Raw genomic sequence first — 11,936 nt, 5'->3', positions numbered from 1 at the left:
CCTAGTGGCGTTCTGAGATAGGATGGCCACTGGTGCTTTAGATTGGGTCGTGCCTTTGCAGCCTCTGACCTGGCGTTGAACCTACCCAGCTCCTTGGTTCTCTGATGAGCTGAGTGGGATGAAATGCTGGAAAAGACACCTAGAGAGCAGTTGGAGGACCAACCATTCCAAATCCGACTGAACACTGGTGAGATCTTATATTAAGACCTACTTAGTGGCGATAAAAGCGGCAAAATGTAACTATTTTTCCGCTCTTATTGCATTGGCAGATAATCGCCCAGCCACCTTGTTTAGGGTTACCCGCTCTCTACTCCAGCTGAGAGCCTGGGAAGACCCTCTGCAAGGACGAGCTGAGGATTTTGCACAATATCTGCATGATAAAATTGCTCAGATTCGGGAAGGCTTGGACTCTAACTGGTTTAATTCAGATGAAATGATGAGGGCAGATCTTGAGGACATTATCTGGGATGAGTTTGATACTGTGACTCCTGAGGACGTGGACAGGTTACTGGGGAAGCTGAATGCGACCACATGTTTATTGGACCCGTGCCCTTCCTGGCTAGTGCTGGCTACCTGGGAGGTTACATATAGCTGGCTCCAGAGAATTATTAACGCTTCTCTGAGCGAGGGATTCTTACCTCCCGCCTTGAAAGAGGTGGTGGTGAGACCCCTCCTTAAGAAGCCCTCTCTGGATCCGGCTGTTTTAGCAAACTACCATCCAGTCTCCAACCTTCGCTTTTTAGAGAAGGTTGTCGAAAGTGTGGTGGCACGACAGCTCCCACAGTACCTGGATGAAGCTGTCTATCTAGACTCGTTCCAGTCCGGCTTCAGGCCTGGATACAGCACAGAAACAGCATTGGTCGCGTTGGTTGATGATCTCTGGAGGGCTCGGGATAAGGGAAGTTCCTCTATCCTGGTCCTATTAGATCTTTCAGTGTCTTTTGATACCATTGATCATGGTATCATGCTGCATCGGTTGGAGGGGCTGGGAGTGGGAGGCACCATATTACAGTGGTTCTTGTCCTACCTCTCTGACAGGTCGCAGTCAGTGTTGACAGGTGGACAGAGATCGACCTCGAGGCCCCTTACTTGTGGGGTGCCACAGGGGTCAGTCCTTTCGCCTCTCCTGTTCAACATTTATGTGAAGCTGTTGTGGGAGATCATCCGTGGTTTTGGGGTGCGATGTCATCTGTACGCTGATGACACTCAGCTGTACATCTCCACCACAAACCAGCCCAATGATGCCCTTGAAGTGATGTCCCGGTGCCTTGAGGCCGTATGGGTCTGGATGGGGAGAAACAGGCTTTGACTAAACCCTTCCAAGACTGAGTGGCTGTGGCTGCCGGCGTTCTGGTACAGCCAGTTAGTCCCATCACTAACTATTAGGGATGAGTCATTGACCCTCGCAGAGAAAGCTCACAATTTAGGCATCCTCCTGGATGCACGACTGTCTTTAGAAGATCATATAACAGCCGTGGCCAGAGGAGCTTTCTATCAGGTTCGCCTGATTCACCAATTACTTCCCTTTCTAGACCGGGACTCATTATGCACAGTCACTCAAGCCCTCATCATTTCCTGACTTGACTACTGCAATGCTCTCTACATGGGGCTCCCCTTGAAGTGCACCCGGAAGCTCCACCTGGTCCAGAATGCGGCCGCGCAAGTAATTATGGGAGCAACATGGCACTCACATGTAACATCTCTTCTACGCAAGCTGCACTGGCTTCCGGTGGCCTTCCGAGTGCGCTTCAAGGTGTTGGTTCTTACCTTTAAAGTGCTCCATGGCTTAGGACCTGAGTACTTACGAGACCACCAACCGATAACCTCCCACCAACCAATACGCTCTCACAGAGTAGGCCTACTCATAGTACCATCATTAAAACAATGTCATCTAGTAGTTCCAAGGGAGAGAGCCTTCTCTGTGGGGGCACCTACTCTTTGGAACAAAATACCCCCTGGAATACAAATAATCCCAGATCTTCGCACTTTCTGACGTGCCCTGAAGACCTTTCTGTTTCAACAAGCAGGGCTAGCATAAACATCTAAATTCTATGCCAAGGTCTTAGCAGATACACCAAGTTGACTCAATTTATTATTTACTGTTTATATATATATAAAAAATTATTATATGTATATGAAATCTTAACCTGTTCACCGCCCTGAGTCCTTCAGGAGAAGGGCGGTATAGAAATTCAATAAATAAATAAATAATAAATAAATTGAAGCAGGTTTGGGAGAAAGTCAGAGAGGCATTAAAAAAGGCAGAAACAAAGTACAAAGGCCAAGCCGACAAGAAGAGACAACCACAAACACCTTTCCATGTGAGCCAAAAAGTATACCTGTCAACTAAATATCTCAACCTGAAGGTGCTCTGTAAAAAACTGGCACCCAAATATATAGGCCCATTTACGATAGTGAAGGTCATAAATCCTTTATGATACAGTTGCAGCTTCCACCTTTATTGGGGAAAATGCATCCCATTTTCCACAGCAGCCTCCTCCGTCCAGTCATTCATTCGGGTCTAGGATTTTTCTCTCTCTGGTTATTCATGGCTTTATAAAAGATAATTTTAAGAGTCTCTTTTCTTCTCTGGATTTTCTTCTTTTTTCCTTTAAGGACTAAATGCAAAAAAAAAAAAAAAGTGGGATCTTCTCACCCAGCTCCAATCACTGTTCACTAACTCCACTCCAGCACCAGTCTTAGGTGTTCCTTGGCTGTCCCAACTTCGTGGCAGCCATGTTTAGGCTGCCTCTTCTCCTTGTTGTGGCTGAGAGGGAAAGAAAAACCCTGGGTCAGGCAGGAGAGTTGCGACTCTCCTTGACCATGCAGGGCACCCCTCTTTGCTTTGCCTCCCCTACACAGAGGCTGTGGCTCCTCTCGGAGCCCACCAATGGGGAGGATTTGTCCCACTCCTCATGTCCAATCTTGCCACGATGTCAACCAAGCTTCTCCTGAATGCATTCTTAATAGACAATACATATGTGTGTGTGCGCGCGCACACACATACACACACACACACACACAGAAATATATGTTTGGCACTATTATTTTGAGAATCAAAAAAAGAAATAACATTAATTTCTTAAAATGCTGAACTATTTAAACATCTTGAATGACCAGTTTTGAAGCTGCATTTTTGAAGGTTTATTTAACTTGATTCCAGCCTAGACTGTCAATTAGTATTCAAACTTCATTATGTATTAAACTATGCCTGTTTCAGTTAACTAAGAATGAGACAGTGTAAAATATAAGTGAAATTAGCCTTTTTAAATACATAAGATGAAGTTTATGAACATATAGTAGTCTTGATTAATTCAGAGACCATTCAAAGTTAGCATTGAACAAGTGGCACTTACAACCAGTCCATCCCAACATATCATGGTTACGTGATCACAATATGGACCCTTGGCAACCAGCTTGCATTTACTGTATCATCATTTATGAAGTTCCATGCTGGCTTCCCCCAAGCTAAGTCAATGGAGAAGCCAGCAGGGAAGGATGTAAGTTGCTCTGGTAAGTGTTCTTGAGTAGCAGCAGCCACCCCAGCTTTGCTGGGCTTGTGCTGGACTTATGTTTATGTTTATTAGATTTCTATACCGCCCTTCTCCTGAAGGACTCAGGGCAATGTACAGCCATATTAAAACACATATAAATTTACAAAATTTAAAACAATTTAAAATTGAATATATAAAAATTTGGCCCATAGATTAAAACACACATACACCCAGTCTAAAATTCATATTAGACCAGGCCGGCTTGTTGGAACAAGAGGGTCTTCAAGGCGGGGCGAAAGGTACGCAGGTCGGGGATGAGATGAATCTCAAGGGGAAGTTTATTCCAGAGGGCTGGCGCCCCCACAGAGAAGGCTCTCCCCCTGGGTGTTGCCAGTCGGCATTGTCTGGCCGACGGCACCCTGAAGGGCCCCTCTCTGTGGGAGCATATTGGCTGGTGGGAGGATGTTGCTGGCAGCAGGTGGTCTCATATATACCCGGGTCCTAAGCCATGGAGTGCTTTAAAGGTGGTGACCAACATCTTGAATCACACTCAGAAGACCACCGGGAGCCAGTGCAGCTCGCGCAGGAGGGGTGTTACGTGGGTGCGCCAAGTTGCCCCCATAACCACCCACGCAGCCGCATTCTGACCAGTTGGAGCCTCCGAGTGCTCTTCAAGGGGAGCTCCATGTAGAGAATGTTACAGTAGTCCAGACAGGATGTGACAAGGGCATGAGTGACTGTGCGCAGGGCATCCCAGTCCAGAAAAGGACGCAACTGGTGTATCAGGCGAACCTGATAAAAAGCTCCCCTGGCCACGGCCGTCATATGATCTTCCAAGGACAGCCGTGCATCCAGGAAAATACCCAAGCTGCGAACCCTCTCTGAGGGGGACAAGATCTTACCCCCAATAGTCAGTGATGGAGCCAGCTGACTATACCGGGATGCCAGAAACCACAGCCACTCAGTCTTGGAGGGGTTGAGTCTGAACTTGTTCCTCCCCATCCAGATCCACACGGCCTCCAGGCAACGGGACATCACATCAAGGGCATCATTGGGGTGGTCTGGGGTGGAGATGTACAGCTGAGTATCGTCAACGTACTGATGAAACCTCACCCCGAAACCACAGATGATCTCGCCCAGTGGCTTCCCATAAATGTTGAACAAAAGGGGTGAGAGGACTGACCCTTGTGGCATCCCACAAACAAGGTGCCTTGAGGTCAACCTCTGTCTCCCTGCCAACACAAACTGCATATGATCGGAGAGGAAGGAGGAGAACCACCATAACACGGTGCCCCCCACTCCCAACCCCTCCAATCATCGCAGCATGATACCATGGTTGATGGTATCAAAAGCTGCTGAGAGATCTAATAGGACCAGGACAGAGGAACAACCCCTGTCCCGAGCCCTCCAGAGATCATCAACCAATGCAACCAATGCCGTTTCCATGCTATACCCAGGCCTGAAGATCCACTGGAATGGAACTAGATAATCGGCTTCATCCAGGTACTGGGAAAGTTGTCACGCCACCACACTCTCAACAACCTTCGCAACGAAGCGAAGCTTGGAGACTGGACGATAATTCGCTAATACAGCTGGGTCCAGGGAAGGCTTCTTGAGGAGAGGCCTCACCACCACCTTTTTATTATTATTATTGAAAAGTTTTATAAGAAATACAAGCATTTTCTCCCCCCCACCCTTTCCCCCTCCCCTCCTTCCCCCCCACCCCCCTCCCTAGACTTCTCAGAACAAGCACAGGGTATAGCATTCACAAACATAAAGCTAAAATATGCTAACAAATTATTGCATTCATATTCTTTCTAAATTTTTAACTCCTTATAACTCAAAAACTATAAACATAAACTACTTAAAAATATTTCATTCATAAGCTATATGAATCTTATTGTTCGGATACATTTTTTGCATATAGTCAATCCATCTTCTCCATTCTGATATGTATCTTTCATTCAAATGATCTTTAAGATATAATGAAATTTTTGCCATCTCTGCCAGATGCACAACTTTTAAAGTCCATTCCTCAATGATAGGTGGATCTTCTTTCTTCCAGTACTATGCCACCAGTAATCTGACAGCTGTTATTAAATTCAAAACCAACTTGGTCTCTATTTCAGTACAGTCCGTGACTATTCCCAACAAAAAAAAACTGTGGTGTAAATTTAATTTTTTTCCTTAAAATATTTTGAATAATCCACCATATTTTTATTCAAAAAGCTTTAATTTTTTTACATGTCCACCATATATGAAAATATGTAGCATCTTCACATTCACATCGCCAACACTTGGGTTGTAAATTTGGATACATACAGGCTAATTTTTTTGGGTCTAGATGCCATCTATAAAACATTTTGTAAAAGTTCTCTCTTAAATTTTAAGCTTGTGTGAATCTTACATTTCTAACCCATATCTTTTCCCATGTATCCAATATTATTGGTTCACCTATATTTTGTGCCCATTTTATCATACAATCCTTGACTAACTCTGTTTCCGAATCTATTTCCACTAATACATTATACATGCATTTGACCTTTATCTCTTATTTGCTTTATCAAATTTTCATCCTGCTGCAAAATACCAATTTTTTGATCCTCTCTCCATCTGGCCTGCAGCTGACCATATTGAAACCCAGTCTTAATAATTCCTTCTTCTCTTAATTGCTCCATAGATTTTAATTGTAATCTAACTCCTTCCGCCACCTTTTTTAAAGAGGGGGGTAAGAGACCCTCACTCAAAGAAGCATTAATAATCCCCTGGAGCAAGCCTCGTGTAACTGCCCGGGAGGCCAGCACCAACCAGGAGGGACACGGGTCCAATAAACATGTGGCATGTTTGTCATGGTCTGAGTGATCAGACCATGACAAGGGTTCGATGACTAAATCCCCTATTTCCAGATCACTCTGCCACTGACCAGAGACAAAAATCAGATCCAGAGTGTGTCCCCCCATGTGAGTAGGGCCTTGAACTAACTGGGTCAGGTCCAAGGCCATCATGGAAGCCTTGAACTCCCGAGCTGCCATAGACATTTCGCCGACAGATGGCAGGTTGAAATCCCCCATAACCATAAGCCTGGGGGTATCAACCGCCACCCTGGCTATCACATCAGACAGCTTGGGCAGGGCTGCTGCCACGCAGCAGGGAGCCAAGTACATAATCATCAGGCCCATCTGCACCCCACGATCCCACTTCACAAGGAGGGACTCACATCCAGCTATCTGAGGTACAGCCTCCCTCGGACATAGACTTTCTTTAATAATAACCGCCACCCCCCAGCCCCTACCCAGGAATGCCTGGAAACCTGGTGGGCACATTTCAATCAGGGGCACCCCCCCCTTCCGGACCCAACCAGGTCTCCGTGATACCCGCCACATCCGCTCCCCCCTCCTAAATGAGATTGTAAATGAGGGGGGGCTTATTTATCACGGACCTGGCATTGCATAACATCAGCCGATGACCCAGGCCCTGAGGGTTTGTGCTACCTGGGGAACGAGTAAAGCATTGGGGACCGGAGTGCGCAATCGCTCGAAGATAGCAAGTACGCACTCCCGTAACATGATATGCCCCCCTGCTTCCACCATACCTGCCCCTCCCATCCACAGTACAAATCAAGCAGCCCTCATTAGATTTTCATTAGTCACCCACACAGTCCTCCCCATCCTGCCACTTACCTCCCTGCTAGCCTGTTTGTGAGCCACCTTGGATTTGTAACTTCCTGCCAGCTACCCCACTGTTGGAAACTGGCAGGAAGTTGTGAGAAAAATTTTGCTTAATGATTTATGATCCTCGCCTAATGCTGGGATTGCCATTGATAACTGATGCATTAACATCACACTTTACAACTACGTTGTTTAGCAATGGAAATTCTGATTACCATCATTAAACAAGGATTACCTGCATATGTATGACAGATATGACAGTGAACTAAGTAAATATTCTTTGATTTTTATAAAAAAAACCCAAATGATTTGATTTTACTGTATGTCATTTTTAGACTCTTGGAGAATGTTGAACTTTTTCCAGTTCATAGTTATTACTTTCATAATTCATTACCCCTAAAATGTGAACATATTGGTTTGTACAGCTGCATGTGCATACAAATGCACATACCTCAAACCTTTAGGATCTCAGTGCAGTTGAGAAATGTAAGGTTAAGAGATTATTTCATATCAGTGCTCTATGTATGTTATCCCCCAGTAGGAAAATCAGAAGAAAATGATGTCAGAATAGCAATTTCATCTACAAGGAACATGCTGCATAATAGACAAAGAAGGGATACAAAATAATCAATTCTTTATCTGTTCCTTAATAAGGATTTGTGGCCAGTTGGTTGGTACAGTATACTGGACAAGCAGTATCATTCAATTTAGATCTCAGAAACAGTTTTTTAGACTTTACAGTGTTACCTAGAATGCTGGATCTCCAGATCATGTTCATCTAAGTGGACTGAACATGGTTACATGATTGGTCAAAATTAATTAAGTTAGCTAGCTTATAAAAGTCAGGCAGTTTCTTTTCCATTGCTATTTATTTTTACAAGAATATGCCCATGTATCAACATAGAAATTTTAACATTCTGTTTTGCACATGGATAAAGCTACTTTATATAAAGAAAGGGAAATAAATGCAGACTTTGTCAGACCTATTCTTTTAGTGTTATTGAAATATAAATATTTACTTTTTTTTACTGCACATTAATGGGACATCATAACAGTTCTTTCCAATTTGGCCAGCAAATACAATATATGGGATTTGGAAAGGGGTGGGTGAGTTAAGTGGTTACAACAAGATAAACCATTTTACAAGTGTAAAAATATTAGCTACAATTGTATACCTTACAGATAATATGATACTTTGGTAAAGTAAAGGGCCCATATTTTCTGCATGACCAACTGACTATTTAATCCTTCCTAGTCAACAGCTGAGAATTTCTGGCAATATCAGTTGTATAAGCTAATTATATGATTTTTTTGCCATTGAATGGGTGGGTCTTGTACTTTCACTTTTTCTTGGTCCCTTAAGAGGACCTCTGTTCATGACAGAGGTTCATGAACAGTTCATTAAGAGTTAACTTGTGGATTTGTATAAATAATTTAGACAGGATACATATCCACGAATAGAAATACTTCACAGAAGTGGTAGATTCTAACATCTGACTAAAAAGGTGTGTCAGTAAAGTCCCTATTAATATTGACTTGAACAAAATCTGAAAACATCAAGTACACTTGCATCCACTTCCAGAGAGCTGTTTGAATGTCTGAGTGCTACTTTTTCAGTAAGTAGACTATGCTCTTTGCCTCTGTACCAAAAAACAAGTTACTGCTGAAACATAGGGCAAAGGAAGCCCATTACTTCCACACACTGGATGTAAATAAATGTAGCCAACTCTACTCAGCTTATGAAATCAATATCTAGACAGGAAGAATTCTATATTATTCAGTACTGTGGTTATTTCACAACTGGAAGTATCTTCATGAGCTGATTTGTCAGACTTTATCTCATAAAATATTGTGCAAACCACTGCTGAGATGTGGAATAAAAAGAATAGCGTGTACTAATAAAATTCTAGGAAATTGTTTCCAGGATTATGTATTGTATCCAGACAGATGCTTCTACTTGTTACATTTGTGGAAGTAACTATCAGCAAAGATTTTCAGCAAAGACAAAATTGAGATAATCTTTGTGGAACCACACACTTTTAATGGCATTTCCAGTACTATTCTGGAATTGATATCATAATGTTTGGACTAGTTTTTCAATAGACTGCAACTGGGAGGAGCAATTTGTGAAAATTTGCAGTATATCCTAACTCTTAACATTAGAATTCTTAGTCAAGCCATACTGCCAATGTTCATAGGAATGTTTTTTTTTAAATAATCCCTTTAGTCATCCATTTACTACTTTCTTCATTTTGAACTTTTATGTTACAAAAATAAAAGAGGATAGTGAAGGTTTGAAGGTCCCGAGATTTGTAGCTCAGTATTAACAAAATATTTCAAGCATAGCTATGAGGTTATGCAGCCTTACAAATAGTAATGGCATTTGAAAGAGAAAAACATCCTTTTCCTACCAATTAGGCTTTCAATTTTATTTCACCAATCTTGAAATGAAAGTTATACATGCTAACATTTGCAGAGACTTTGAACTTTCTTTACATGCATTCTATTTTTAAGGATAGCCCTGAAATTTGGCTTTGCATGGAAACACTGCAAAATTAGAACATTTTCCTCCCTCCTCTTTCCCCAATAAAAAAGAATGGAGCCCAATAATTAGGGCATTTTTTTTATTTTGTGTTCTAACAGAACTTTAGTCAAACATTAAGTATGCATTTTGAACATATGACAGATCCTTTACTGTTTCTCAAACAGAGCTGTTTATAGAAAAGGAATGACTTAGGTGGAATGTTTCTCAAACCATTAATGACTTTTTTTCATTTGTTTTGTGTTTTTTCCCCTAACCAATTCTGTCATTTCTTTCTGAATAATATGACAAAGCATTAAAAGAAAATCTTTAAGTAGCATGAATATCAAATAGTATCTATTAATCCCTGAATCATGCTATTCAAAGTGCTTCAATCTACTTTAAAAACAGAGAACAAAGTGTTCCTTGTGAGGAAAAAAAAAATCAAAGAATACCATCCAGCTAGACTCTACAGCGTGACTATTGTCAGATTGCAATGCTTTACATTACTTCACAAATCAAATGTAAGATTAAAAATTTTAAAGGAAAAGCTGTTGCATCTTTTGTTAGCTATTTGGAATCTTATCAAAAGTGATTAATTCCACTAGTGCCTCGCAGGTGTTTATAGCCAGTAATAACTATTTTAAATCTTCAAAGAATGAACTTTTAAAGAATGTGAATTTTCACATCCTACTTGACAGCATTTTATGCTTAGTGTGTTTATTTGGCCCATGTCCACATTTTTTCTTTTGTGTGTGTGTGTTGAAGGAAAATAGCAAACTACTAGAAAAGGACTTGAGTGAACAGTCACAGAAATGAATAGTGTTAGTTAAATTATGTCAAAAAAAATCCTATACATCCTAATTCAGCTTTCAAGTGTTTGCTTGACTATCTACACCATAATACCAGTAATTTTTCATGTACCAATGGAACCCAAATATCTAGATTTTAGCTTAAAATTAATTGGTAACAATTTATTTGACCCAAAATATAGGCCTTTTTATGATGGCAGTCTAAATAAACACACAACACACCCATTATTTTGGCTATGTCTTATTAACTATGTAGAAAACTCTTTCCTTTTCTTTCCAATGAAGAAAAAGATCTGCAGTTTCACGTGATTGTTGCTGTTAAATTGTTGCATTTTAATGCAACATTAAAATATGCTGTATTCTCCTCTAGCATATTAATTAATATCAGTAATCTACTACATCAGTTTATGTTATAAGAAATATGCTCTATTAGTCTAGTGCTATAGTAATCATATAATCTATTGTTGGCTGCCTTCTTATAGGTGGCTATTACATTGATAGGTGGAAATATGAATAGTAGTGGTCATTCGGCTAACAGTAGGTGAATGAGGAGTTAAATGTGTTAATATTTATGACAAATTCTTATTGAATCCAAATAGGCAAAGTTCAGTCCTTAGATTTATGCATAAAACAATTGCAAAGCCAAAATACATGTTTTTTCTTTAACTCTTTAAAGATGAAATAATACATTTAAAATAAAACTAGTTTATTTTATTCAATAACATTATTTCCAACATTTCACCTTCTGATTTAAATATTAATATTTTATAAAATATTGATGTTTGTTGGTATTTACTTTTTGCAACCTCCTGAGATCTCCTTTAAACAACCTTGGAATTTAAAAAAATGTAGTGTTATTACAAGCTTAAGAAAAGATAATAATGAATAATAAAGAATGCTAAATTCTGAATGTATCAATGAAAAGAAAAGGTAATGATCAAACTTGAATATACATATGTTTCAAACTTGGTTGAAAAAGTATGTTCCATAGTTCTTAAAAGACAGCATTTTATGTAATACAATGTGACAGACCATTTTAGATATTGTCCTTCTATTATAGTTTGGTTTGGAAGCCAGCCAGGAAATCTCTGCAGGATTTAATGCTGCTCTTCAGTGCCTACTGCCTTACTTCCTTGGCAGATGTCAATAATCTCATTTGAAGAATGTAAACAAGAAAAGAAACCATTGATTTCAAGCAAGCAAACAAATCCAACAATTTCCGAGGAAGTGAATGAATTAGAGTTGGCATGTTATTTTTATATAAAATGAATATAAACAACTCATAAAATCAAACAGAAAAATCTATTATTCTTTCTATAGATTCCATAGTGGTTATAGTGGTTATTGTGAAGCAAGTAATACAGGGTTTTTCATTGTTGTTGTTCACAACTATTTACTATGTGAAATATTAGACAATTAGACCATCTTTAATTTCACTCAG

This window comes from Pituophis catenifer, unplaced genomic scaffold (genome assembly GCF_029215685.1).
Source record: "Pituophis catenifer annectens isolate HBS135680 unplaced genomic scaffold, rPitCat1.0.hap2 SCAF_4, whole genome shotgun sequence".
Taxonomy (NCBI): domain Eukaryota; kingdom Metazoa; phylum Chordata; class Lepidosauria; order Squamata; family Colubridae; genus Pituophis; species Pituophis catenifer.
Note: the sequence above shows the minus strand (reverse complement) of the source record.